Consider the following 14,550-nt stretch of genomic DNA (forward strand, 5'->3'; position numbering starts at 1 on the left):
TGATTAACTATGTCAAACACTAATGACAGCTCAAATAATATAAATAACATGAGAACTAAGAAAAGACCTCTGGATTTGGCAGTGAAGGGGTCAGTGGGGAACGTGACAGGTGCAGTTTCAGTAGAGTGTTGAGAGGATGTTAAAGGCAAAGACCTGACGAGAGTGAGTCAACAAAATGAGAGAAGGAAACTTGAAGAGAGTGAAGAGAGCCCATTCTTAAGAAGTTGTGTTAAAAAGGGAAGGACAAAATTGAGGGAACCGCTGGAAGGGGTTGTGGGGATCGATAAGGCTTTATTATGGAAGACGATCCAGCATGTTGCCACATCAATGGGAAAGATTCGATAAAGAGGGGGTAATAAATGTTGTAGGAGTGAGGGGAAGAGAACTGCTGCAGTGATCTTGAGTTTGCAAAACAGATGGAATCTAATCTATAAACACACAGCTGGCCTTTGCTAAGAGCACCGAGAGTGCATCCTCAGTTGCAGGAGAAAAGACAGCATGTGTGTGCAGATTCAGATAGGCAGGTACGTGTAACAAAGTTTTCTTCTAATTGCTTCCTTTGTCTCAGTGCATATGAGATATAGAGAACAGAAAACAGACAAAGAAGTCATCAACCTATAGGTCCCAGCATGCAATGTAGGAAGCCTCTAGTCTCTTAACACTATACACAACACAAAAAAGTTCACCCTGGGATTAAAAAGGAGATCATTTCCGTGGACCCAGAATCTTACTCATACTAACATGGTCAACCCAAAACAGGACAGGTGGTCAAGCATTTTCCCATTTGCTTCCAGTCGACTGTGACTGGCTCCTGGAACCATTAAAAAAGCCCCTTTCTTCCTGGCATTGGTTTCTTCCTCAATCTGGCTCAAGCCAAGAGAAAAGGAAATCTCGTTGGGAAATACCTCTGTACCTCATTGCCCCTGGGCTCCAACTTGGGAAAGATGAGGGCTACATCTGGCTGTTGACTTACTGACAAGCCCTAAGTAAAAGGACCTCAAGGGAACTTGCGAAACTGAAGTTTCCGCTACTAATCTGTTAAATATTTCCAAATTTATTTTCAGACATTTAAATCAGGGAGGAATTTGGGGGATACCTGACTACTCCTGTATCTAGGGCAGAGCCCAATAAATAGGCACTTAAATGTTGGGTAAACAAATGGGGGAGAGAGGGTTTAAAAGCAAGGTGATTATGATACGTAGCAGAATCAATATAAATCCAGAATTTTGGTGTTTATTTTTCTCAGACTGATTTAAAAATAACCTCCCATGAAAATAAAATCGATTGGAGACTAGTACTAGAGACAAACAACAATATAGGAAGTTTAGTTTTTACGTTTCTTAAAAAAAAAGAGAGAGAAAATAAATGTCTCTTGGAACAAAAGTACTGTTTACTTCCGCAGTATGCTACCCACAGTAGATTCAATACAGATTTACTCGACTGCCTGATCAATGGCTCTGTCACTGAAAATAATCTGGTGTGAGTAGGATACCATAATATTTTTCTTTTCATTGCAAAGTTGAATCACTTGACACTGATTATAACACTCACATAAGGAACATCTACAACACATTAAAATTTCCGTAACTACGTTTTACATTCCAGAAGTAGCACTTTATACTCGTAAAAGCACTATGCCCTTCAATGTATAATTTCCAATTTGTAATACTGTAGATTGTAATATAATGTATCAAAAAGTTCAAAAGGTTTTTATGCATCATCATGTAAATTATGGAAGAGAATGTTCAATTGCCATGTAATGGTATATATTAAACACACTGCAAACAACTTTCAATGTAATGTAATAAATCAATTTTGGCTACATAAAAATGGTAAAATTCTCAAACAACCTATCTATGAAGATGCTGAAATTCTTAAGTCTATATTTTAATCACATCTTTTCAACTCTCAATTAAATATTTGTTCACGACTATATTCCCCACTGCTTGGAATGGTGGCTGGAACATGCTCAAAGGTAAGTATTGAAACATTTTTATATAAATAAATATCAAGGTGTATAGAGTGGGGATCCAAGCAAGGCAAAATAACTTTTTTTGATAAGATTTCTTTAACCGGTATTAATAAGCATTTTAAACTTTACCAAGAGAAAGTAATAATTTAAGTGCAGGAACCTGAGCAAAAGTGTCTCTAAAAATCTCATCATTCTTACTTTCAGTATGAGTTTATCTAGCCAACAAAAGGACTTTACTTCATAAAGCATTTATGTAAATAATGGTTCTCTGTACACAGGGGTATTTTTATATCTACTACTGATAAAATATATGCATAGCATTTTTACAGTTTAAAAGGCATGTTTATAGATTGATAGTTCAATAAATCTCCCTAACAACCTTATGAGGAATGTACATGTATATTTGTATAAAATGAAGACTATAAAGTAGTTACTTGCCAAAAGTTAGCAGGAGAATAAGAACTGAAACCAAGATCTTTTAACTCGAAACCCCATAAGCTTTCCAGTGCCCGGTGCTACCAATAACTATATAATCCAATAACATTGTGGATGGAGATAAATGATTATGAGTCTTAGAAGCAGAGGGTCTCACTTTTGGGGGGGTTGTCTCACTTTTGGGTACTGATTATCAGACTGGTGAACCAGGCAAACGAGGAGGTGAAACAGAATTACGTAGACTACAGTAAAGCGTTTCTGAGAACCATCCTCTGGGCCCCTGTCAAGGATTACATTACTATAAATGGCAAATTAATTAGGTAGGTTAGGAACTGAGCTGAATCCATGCCCTCCAGGAGGATGGGTTCTCATTCCAAAAATTAGTAGATCTATCTTGTCCAAAACCACCTGGCTAAGGGCCGAGGTTCTCAATCATGAAGAGTATATCTAGATCAGCTGCGGGGTTTATTTGGTTTTGCTTTTTTTTTTTTTTTTGTAGTTAGAAGGCCCAGTTCTAACCTAGACTTACTGAAACAAGACTTCCAAGAGGGAAAGAGGCCTGTGTATTGTGACAGATTGCTAATTTCTCACACTATCTATTCTCCTCTCCTTCTTTAGTAAGAACTCCAATTTGTTAGATGGCTACATTGCCCTCTAACTAAAAGACTACTTTTCAGCCTCTCTGGCAGCTGTGGCCATATGGCTAAGTTCTGCCCAAGAAGAGTGGACGTATTGTGAGGCATTCACCAGATCTCCTTAAAGGGAAGGGACGTTCTCCTATTTTTGTCCCTTCCTCCTGACTAGAATTTGGTATTTGGAACAGCCCCTCATACCTGAAACTGCTATACCAGACCCAGACTGCCCATCCATCTTCTGTCTTCTTTAATATGGGGAGAGAAAAACAACAACAACAACAAAAAACCTCTAACTCATTTAAGCTAATGCATTTGGTTTGCGGTTTTTCGCTAATACTAACACAAATACATGTAGTGTTTTTTCAAAGCCCCCCAGATTATCGTGATATGGTTTCTGGATAAGAATCACTGATTTAGTCTGGGGAACATAATTTAGTGGTTACCAGAGGGTAAGGGGGTTGGGGGGTGGGAGATGAGGGTAAGGGGGATCAAATATGTGGTGATGGAAGGAGAACTGACTCTGGGTGGTGAACACACAATGTAATTTATAGATAATGTGATACAGAATTGCACACCTGAAATCTATGTAATTTTACTAACAATTGTCACCACAATAAGTTAAAAAAAAAGAAAAAGAATCACTGATTTAGGAGAATTTCAGTTTAGTTAAAAAATATTTACTGAATGCCTACTACTCTATTAAGTGCTAGAGATACGAAGTAGAATAAGAGATTGGTTACTCACTGGAGATTACAGTCTAGTAAGAGAAAAAGACTTCCCATTCCTACCCAGCTCATGTAGTAAAAATGCAAACCCAGCCTTTCTTCCTTATCTAAAGCTCTGCAGTGGTTCCTTATTGCCTTCAGTTAGTCTCAAAGCAGACTGTACACGTGGGATATGGGAATATTTGAAAGTCTTTCATATTTATTGTCAAAAACATTAAACAAAATATCACATACAGATCTGACAGTGGTGCCCTCACATGGTCCACACATCACACGGCCAGAGGACACATGCAGGATGCACAGTAACTTCAGGGAAGAATGTTCCAGTAACTTCAACTACCATTCAGACACTGCCAAGAAGCACCTGCTTTCGGGGTATGGCGATGTGCTGCGGTCTATGAGAGCTTGGTTACGAAAATTTACAGACTGTATTATTTAGTTTTTGTTAACTCACAAAATACACCCAAATGATAAAGAACTCCAGACTGGATAATACTAATGATGCAAAGTGAACAAACAGAAAATGGCAAAGGCTTTTACTGCTATGAGTTCTTTGTTAGCTACCCTGGTGAAAACAGATCACATATAATCAGAGGACAAATAAGCAAATTCTCCAGAAGGCCATATAAAATATGGATGGATGTATATAATGTAGGCCACCCTTTAGTCATGTGTTATTATTATGTGAGATACAAGCTAATGAGCGCACGAAGCCATGACATTTGGCTCAACATTTAAAGTCTAAGCCTCCAGAAAGTGAAAATAAACCTCCCAAAATTTTTTCAGTGATTTTTACAGTCACATGACATTCAGTCCAGGGCTTTACCATTAAATTTCTTCACTAACTGTAATAAAATGTTTAAAGAGAAACTCTTTTAAGGTTAGTTTTGTGTGTGTGTGTGTGTGTGTGTGTGTGTGTGTGTGTGTGTGTTTATAGAAAAGACCAAAAGAGCTACAAATCACTTGGGGATATACTTATTTTCAAACTACAGAAAAAGTATGAAATATATCAAAAAATAGTATGATGTAAAACTAAGATATATTCTTTTGTCAGCAAATATTACTGTAAGATACACAGACTAAACTGCTAGAGATAAAAAAAGAATTTGGTGTGGGATATTTATACCATATAAAAAATTGCAGATGCTTTAAACATGTCTCGGCTAAACCATGTTTGAATAATAAACTACAAAAACTAGTTATTTTATGAAACTCTAAGGGGAAAATGTACCAAAGAAAATAAATTCTCAATAGTAACTATTTAAAATGTTTTATGGAAAACTGTGTATATGTGTATAAGTGTAGTACATTAATGGAGTACTCTGACCATAATTTTTAAGAGATTTTGATAAATTTGATATCACAAGTGTGATTAGGAAAATATAAGGAAGGAAAATTACAGGCCAATCTTAATCAGCAATATGGATTTAAAAAATAAGCAAAATATCAACACATTGAATTATGCATAAAAAGAAAATACATCACAACTAAGGTGGGTATTTATTCCAGGAATGTAAGGTGAAAATCTATCAATATAATCCTACATAATTAGATCAATAGGTTTCTAAGTAATGTGGAAACATTATATGATCATTATAATATATACAATCATTGGTAAACGTAAACCAGTTGAAAAACTAAGTTTGAAAAAATTACAATTGTGTGGAGTATGTGCGTGTCTCTGTGTGTGTGTGTGTGTGTGTGTGTGTGTGTATGTATTTCTTTAACATAAAACAACTTGAAAAGGGTCTATGAAAAAAACTTAGAGCAAACATCTCATTCAATGCCAAAACATTAAAAACATTCCTCTTAAAGTAAGGAATAAGACAGGTATAACAAGTTCAATATTGTATCTTGTGAAGCCCTAGTAACAAGCTTCGTCAAGAAACCAAAAGATACAAGAACTGAGAATAAAGAAACAAAATGTTGTTTTCAAAAGATATGACTGAAGATAAATGTCAAAATAATCTAGATTTAGATTTAATAAGAAAGTTTAGTGAGGTTGCTGCATGTAAGATCAATATACAAAGTCAACATCAAGCACAAAGCCAAATGTAACCCTTTCCCCACTGAACTGCCTTGGCACCTTTATCAAGAATCCACTGACCATATATATGTGTGGGTTTATTTCTAGACTCTAATCTGTTCCACTGATCTATGGATCTATTCTTTCATCGATACCATACTCTTAATTACTAGAACTTTATAATGAGTGTTGAAATCAGTTAGTATAAGTCCTATAACTTTGCTCTTTCAAAATTTGTAGCTATGGTAGGTCCTTTGCATTTCTTTATAAATTTTAGAATCAGCTTGTCAATTTCTGAAAGAAAAAAACCCAAAACAAACCCCACTGGAATTTTGCTTGGAATTATTTTTCACTATGTAGATCAATTCGGGGAAACCTGACATCTTAACAACATTGAGTCTTCTGATACAAATAAAAAATATATCTGTTTAATTTAGGTCTTTAGTTTCTCTCAGCAACATACAAAAAGAGAACAAAAGCAAAAACTAACTCTCAATGGATCATAGATCCAAATGTAAGGCTAAAATTAGAACACTCCTGGAAGAAAACAGGAGAAAATTTTAGTAAACATGGGTTTGGCTGAGATTTCTTAAAAAGTTCACAAAAAGCAATAAATATAAAAGAAACAATGAAACCTGGACATCATCAAAATCAAAACTCTTGATTTTCAAAAAATAATGTTAAGAAAATGAAAGGCAAGCAAGATTTTAGGAGAAAATATATGCAAACCATATATATATCCAATAAAGGACCTGTATCTGGACTATATAAAGATTTCTTATAACACCAACAGAGTAACAAGCAACCCAATTTAAAAATGAGCAAAGGACTTGAACAGACATTTTCTAAGCATATATAAATAGCCACAAAGTATACGAAAAGACGTTCAACATCTTTAGTCATCAGAGGAAGGCAAATCATTACAACGAGATATTACTTTACACCCACTAGAATGGCTATATTTTTTTTAAAAAGGTAAATAAATGTTGGCAAGGATGTGGAGAAAATGGAACCCTTGTGCATTGCTGGTAGGACTGCAAAATTGTGCACAAGCTGTGGAAAAGTTTGGTGTTTCTTCAAAAAGCTAAAGATGGAGTTATAACCTAGAAAATTCACTCTTAGGTATATACCCAAAAGAACTGAAACATGTTGAAACAAATACTTGTAAACAAATTTTCAAAGCACACCATTCACAATAGCCAAAAGGTGGAAATAACCCAAATATCCATAAGTGGGTGAATGGATAAATACGGTGTTATATACATACAATAGAATACCATTACACCATAAAAAGTACTGGTCTATGCCATAATGCACATGAAGCTCAAAAACATTATGCTAAGTGAAAAGAAGTCAGACACTAAAGTTCACAGTACATGTATGATTCCATTTATATGAAATGTCCCAAATAGGCAAATCCATAGAAACAAAACAAATGAGTGACTTTCAGGGGCTTGGAGCAGAGGCAGAAAAGGGGGGAGTGACTGCTCAATGGGTACGGGATGCACTTTCGGAGCGATGGAAATGTTTTGGAAGTAGATAGAGGTGATGCTTGCACAACATTGTGAATTACTAAATGCCACTGAATTACAGGCTCAAAACAGTTGATTTCATGCGGTGTGAATTCTACCTCAATTTTTTAAAAATTAAAAACAAACTCAAATAAAAGCCCCACAAACCTGCATTTTTCTTTATGACCCAGCCATTCTACTTACTTCTAGGTGTTTACCTAATAAAAATGAAAGACTATGTCCACACATCGACTAGTACATAAATATTCACAGCTTTATTTGTAATAGCCAAAAACTGGAAACAATTCAAATGTCCATCAACAGCTGAACAAATAAATTGTGATACAGCCATAAAATGGAATACTATCCAGCAATAAATAGGAATGAAATATTGACACATGCAACAACATGGATGAATCTCAAAATAACTATGCTGAGTTAGAGAAGCCAAACCTCTGCCATCCCTCAGAAAAGTACAAACCATATGATCCCACTTATGTAATACTCCAGAGAACGACTACTAATCTCTAGTGATAGAAAGTTGATCAATAATTGCCTGTGGATAAGGGTAGGCAGCAAAGTGGGAGGTATTACAAAAGGCAGGGAGAAACTTTCAGAAGTAACAGAAGTAGTCCTTATCTCGACTGTGGTTATGGTTACACTAGTATAAACATACGTCAAAACTCAATAAATTACAGTTTAAATATGTGCCGCTTATCTTATGTCAATTATACATCAATAAATCTATAAAAGTGATGATATTTAGCAACACTAAGGGCACAGTGAAAAGACTGCTCAGATACTGACAATGGGAGCTAAAATAATACATTTCTTATGCAAACATTTTCAAAGGACATGTACGACAAAAAAATACACTGATACTCCTGAAAACAATGTAGGATATTAAACAGTAACGTATACTGCATTTGTGTTTGCCAGTATGAATAAACTAAGACATCAAAATCCTGCCAGTGGTTGCTGTGTTCTGGATTTTATATTCTTCTTTATGCTTTATAGAAAATAGCTTTCTGTATACTCTTGTATATCTTCCATACCTCTCTCATAATTTTACAATTAACAAAAATATCTTTAAATATGTCTACTTAGGAATTGATGGTCACATCATCAAATATGTACATCAAATTTGCAAAACTTTGCACTATCAAACACAGAACAATGTTTGCAAGGTACCCTCAAATAGTGTAGAATGCATGGCTTTCTCAGTCGTCTAGTGTAGGTACCCAGTCTGAGATTCTGTTAAGCACGCTCCTGTCTCATCATGGTTGCAAAGCTTCTACCTAAAAATAGTTTACTCTTATATAATCTCTCACAGCAGATTTATATGTTTTATGTACCCTGGAAGTAAATTTCTCTTTTAGTGATATGCCACAACAAGAGGTAAACAATCATTTTTAAAAGCAGACAAATTTAATCATAATCTAACCAAACCTTATTTTCATAAGTTATTCAAGGGCTCTGTAGTTGATAGTTCTGTGGATAAAAATAACTAGAAAAAGTTCTACAGAGAAGTAACAGCTTAACAGCTCTAATTTTTAAATGAACACTGAGAGATTTATATGCAATAAAATACATCCATTTAGACATACAGTTCAACGAATTTTCACAAACATATACCGTTTAACTAGCCTCACTATAAAGATATAGAACATTTCTGTCCCCCTCTTCCCCAAATTCTCCTGTGTCCCTTTTACAGTCACTCTCCCCATTCTGCCTACCCCAGGCAACCACCACTCTGACTTCTGTAACCATGCGTTAGGTTTGTCTGTGCATGAACATCAAACAAATGGAATCGTGTAGGATATACTCTTTTGTGTCTGACTTGTTTCAGTATAATGTTTTTCAGATTCACTTATGTTGTTGCAAGCATAGTCATGAGCCACTTAATAATGCAGATACATTCTGAGAAATGCATCATTAGGTGATTCTGTCCTTGTGTGAACATCATAGAGCGACTTACACACATCATAGAGTGACTTATACTGTTTTACAGCAAACTTTTTTTATAAGTAGAAAGAGTACACTCGAAAAAAACGATCAAAAGTATAGTACATACACAAACCAGTAACACAGTGCTTTATTATCATTATCAAGTACATATTACGTACTGTACATAATTGTATGTGCTATACTTTTATATATCTAGCAGCATAGGTTTGTTCACACCAGCATGCACCATAACACATGAGTAATGCACTATATGACATTATGACAGCTATGATGTCACTAGCCAACAAGAATTTTTCAGCTCCATTTTAATCCTATGGGACCACTATAGTACACGCGGTCTGCTGTTGACCAAAACGTTATTTTATTACGTGGTGCGTGACTGCATGAGCAGTTCATTTTTTTACTGCTGAGGACCATTCCACTATATAACTATACTTTGATTTCCAACTCTATTTTTCTAATGCCTTTGGTTCAGTCTCTGGAAATACCTTTCTGTACAGTATGCTGAACATTGTTAAGTCCAGGAAGACAATTACTTTGCTTTCACAGAATTTTGATGTTTTATTCTATTTTTGGCAAGTGTTTTCATGGTTCTCAAACTAGGGAGGAAAAAAACTAATAAATGCTGAAATCAACTCAGCAGGTTAGAACTTCATCTGAAGGAAACATTTTAAATATCTTAAAGCAGTGTTTCCCAAGTTTAGAAGTCATGGCACACACAGAAAATGATCTCTGTACAGCACATGGGCGAGACGAAACCAGGTGAGACCCCTGGTTTGGCGTTCTGGCCATTCTGAGGGTTGAAAAGATCATTTATCTTAAGCCCACTACTTGGAAAACTCTGTTAATATATATATATAAAGAACAAGTATTCTTGTTTTAATAACCTATATTTATTTTTACAAAATATAAAAATCTTATGAGCAAATAAAATTATATGTGAAATAAAATATTGACTAAGCAAGCAAAGTGATCTGAAAATTCCCCAAGTCCTCAAACAGTGAACATGGCTCCTTATTTTTCCTTCTTCAGGTACTCTTTTCTTTTCTGATGTTTTAAAAAGAAATAAAAAATTGACCAATGACTGTGACCTGCTGCCCACGTGCCCCTCCCAAGCCCAATATGATGCAACTTCTTAGCAGAGGGGAATCAATCATTTCATCATGTTCTTCACGCAATAAATACTCATCAACCACCTACACCACGCCAGGCATTCCAGGCTGCAGAGTGTCAGCAGTGAATAAATTATACAGACAAAAACTACTGTACGCAGAGAACTTCCAGTCTACTGCAGGGAAAGAAACAGGTAAATGAATGAAATACTTCAAGTTCTGGGTGGTAGGACATATGAAAGACAAAAATAAAGCTGGGAAAGGGAGTCCTGGGAGATAGAATGGCCAGAGGATTCACTGATCAGGTGCCACTGGATTAAAGACTGACAAAGGTGAGGAGAGTGCCAGGTAAGCATCTGGGAGAGGAGTGTGTTCTGTGCAGCACAACAGCAAAAGTTCTGAGGTAGGAACGGGCTCGTGAATCTGAGGAACAATAGGAGGCCACGATTCTCAAAACAAAGCGGGCAGGTGACAGGAAAGGATAGGACAGGTTGGAGAGGTAGGGCAGGCAGCAGAGCCCATCCCACGAGGCGTCTTTGTAGGTCATTGTAGCCACGGCGGTTCCTTCCCCTGAGCAGGACGGAAAGCCAACTGAGAAGTGCCATGCTCTGCATGCAAACTTCACGTGGAACACGAAACTCATTTCTGGATGGCACATTTTGAGAAAAAACCTGAGAAGGATCAGTGAAGACTGAGAAAAAGGAAGGATCTGGAAAGATTGACATAGTAACAGTTGAAGGAATTTGGAGACGTCTGGCCTGGAGAAAGGAATTTACTGGTTGATCCAAATAGCTGAGGCATTGTCAGAGAGAGGAAACATACTTTTTCTGTGATGCTGCAGAGCACAGACTTGAAATCATGAATTAAAAAAAAAAGAAAAGAAGAAACTTCACCTTAGTCTAAGGTTTAACTTTCTAGTATTTACAGTTTTCCTACAATGGAATGGGAGGCCCTAAGAGACAATTCATGTATAACAATAGTAGCAGTAGGAAGAGGAGGAGCTAATATCTAGCTCCTTCTATCTGATATCCTCCCACAATCCTGTGAGGTAGTATTATTAAAGATGAGGAAACTCAAGCTTATTCAATTTACATGACCTGCCTAGGATCATATAACTAGTTAAGTGACAGAGCCGGTACTCAAACACAGGTTTGGTGATTCAGGCTCCAAGTCGTAACCTATATGTTTACATTACCTATGAGTGTACATAGTACATAAAATGACCATCTAGGAGGCAGGAAGTTGGAGAGAGGATTTTTGCAAATGGAGGAAAATTAGATGGCCTCTAAGATACCTTTTATAATTTTGTGGTAACATTTTCCCCAAGTTTCCATCTAATTTTTAAAATTTTTCCTTTGATTCCATGACTTATAGAAATTTTGTACTCCTAAATATGGCTAAAGATCAAATAATAATTTCATTATAGAATATATTAAATTTCCTATCAAATTCTAGCACTCAGGTAAATCATTCCCTGGTTTTCAGTAACATATTTTACTTTATAAGTTCCCATGTATAAGTGAAGGTAGGCTTGACTTTTCTCAAGTATATCAGTTTCCTGGTTCCATATTTTATATATCTGTGGTGATTCAAACATTTCTTCATTTTCCTATGCTAACTCTAAGGACAAGAAAAAGTTATTTTCAATTAAGCATTTATCCTTCAAAACACATCTGGTAACCAATCTAAAGCATAGAAAGAAGGATAGAAAATATAAAAGTAGAATACAGATATGTAGGCTTAAACTAACTCTTAAGTCCATGGAAACCTCAAGATCCATCCCTGCTTTATGCAGTTGCTTTTTCATCCAACTGAAGGGAAAAGAAGGAACTAAAGAGAACTGGAGCTGTGCACCCTCCATCACACTTCAACTGGAGCAACTTTTGAATGGTCTGAGAAACAAGGGAAAATCACTGTTCTGTAGGGCAATTATGGTCCAATATAAAAAGAGATAGTCTGGAGTTAACATTTGGATATAAAAAGTGATTAACTCTACTTATAAAAATTTTTTTTCTCCACACTTCACTACCACCAGGATGGCTACCATTGAAAGAACGAAAGGAAAGGAGAGAGAGAGGGAGAGAGGGAGGGAGGGAAGGAGGGAGGGGAGGGGGAGGGAGAGGGGGAGGAAGGGAGAGAGAGGCAGAGAGAGGCAGAGAGAGGGAGAGAAAGAGAGAAAGAGAGAAAGAGAAAGAGAGAAAGAGAGAAAGAGAGAAAGAGAGAAAGAGAGAAAGAGAGAAAGAAAGAAAGAAAGAAAGAAATAAGGAAGGGGGAGGGGGAGGGAGGGAAGGAAGAAAGAAAACCAGAAAATAAGCATTGGTGAGGATATAGAGAAACTGGAACACTTGTATGTACTGCTGGTGGGAATGTAAAATAGTACAGCCACTGTGGAAAACAGTATGGCGGGTCCTCAAAAAATTAAACACAGAATTACCATACGATTCAGCAATTCTACTTCTGAGTATATACACTTCAAATAACTAAAAGCAGAGACACAAAGAGATACTTACACACTCATGTTCATAGCAGCATTATTCACAACAGCCAAAAGGTAAAGCAGCCCACGTGCACCATTGATGGATGAATGAAATCACAACATGTGGTGTATATATACATACAATGGAATATTACTCAGCCTTATAAAGGAAAGAAATCTAACACATGCTATATAACATGGAGGAACCTTGAAGACATTATGCTAAGTGAGATAAGACAGTCACAAAAAAACAAATACTGTATGACTCCACTTATGGAAGGTACCTAAAATAGCCAAATCCAGAGACAGAAAGTAGAATAGTGGTTGCCAGGGACCGGGGTGGGGGAGACAGGAGAATGAGAAATTGCTCTTTAATAGGTACAGAGTTTTAGTTTAAGAAGACAAAAAGAGATCTGGAGATGGATGGTGGTGATGGATGCCCAACAATTTGAATGTACTGAATGCCACTGAACTACACACTTATAAATGGTTAAGATGGTAAATTTCATGCTATGTGCGTTTTACCACAAATAAAAATATTTTTTTCCCCAAATATTGGTCTAAAATGGATAGTAAGTTTGATTTGCATTATCATGAAAAAAATAAGCTCCCATTGTAACATATACCATATATTTTAATTTCAAATTATCTATTATAAAGTCAGTATCAAAATGCATATATTCTTGACATAAAACCATAGTATAAACTCCAAATATACTCCTAACATTTTAACAACTATTTACTTAGTAGTTACTACTTACAGAAAAATCCCAAAATATAATCATCATACCTGAATGCACTCTGGGGCGCAACCACGTGCAACTAATTCAGAAGAGAATGCTGTAAATCCAGTGATTTCAAAACTAGAAAAACAGTTACGAAAATAGAACAATTTCTGATATGGTACTAGGGTAGGACCTGCAAGAGATGGAACCTACACAACCACTGTGGACGAGCCATAAAATCTGGCTCTGAATTCTCTAAAGGACAAAACAGAGTGAGAAATAAAATTATGCCCTTTTAATTGTCCACAAGGAAAAAATGTATACCAGGAGGTGCCAAAAAAATGTATACACATGACTTGTATGCACCTTTTGTTATCACTATATATTGAGTATTACAATTTTAATACAGTCTTTTTCTTTCTTAAAATGTGTATATATATTTTTTGGCACCCTCTGTATATCAGTTCTTTCGGGGAAAACACTCCCTCTTTGTCTTTACCTCTAATTTCTCATTCAGAGTAATATACAAGGGAGGAAGTGTATACAAGGGCAAAATAATCAGTAATGTCATTAAAGCTAATTCTTTAAATGCCCCTCAACAGATATTGAGGGTTTAATTCCAACTTACAACTCAGTGAGAGTCGTTTTTTAGAAAACCAAGAAAATACAGACCAGGCTGCAGCATTCTGGCGGTCTAGTGTAATTTTAAGATAAAATTTAGAAGACCTAGAAAAAAATGGAGAAATTCTGTATCTTCCAAAAATGTAACTTTTACCGAGCAAAATTTTCACAAAAAGACAGACATTTCCTGTTGAGAACCTGGAATACAGGTATTCTGTGCAAAACTTGAAGACACTGCCATATTCTTGGCCATCTGCTTTTTTCTAAAGTTGCTACCCTTTTGTTAAACTGAAAATTAGCTTATATATGGCCACATCAGAATCAAGGCGGACTACCTTCTCTAA

The 14,550-nt window shown here is 36.0% G+C and overlaps 1 protein-coding gene across 6 annotated transcripts in view; it reads right to left on the reverse strand.

The window, feature by feature from the left end:
* The window catches only part of OSBPL1A (oxysterol binding protein like 1A), a 210,087-nt gene that overhangs the window by 90,896 nt on the left and 104,641 nt on the right, over positions 1–14,550 (reverse strand). The gene's annotated exons all lie outside the window — the stretch shown is intronic.

This window comes from Rhinolophus ferrumequinum, chromosome 19 (assembly GCF_004115265.2).
Source record: "Rhinolophus ferrumequinum isolate MPI-CBG mRhiFer1 chromosome 19, mRhiFer1_v1.p, whole genome shotgun sequence".
Lineage (NCBI taxonomy): Eukaryota > Metazoa > Chordata > Mammalia > Chiroptera > Rhinolophidae > Rhinolophus > Rhinolophus ferrumequinum.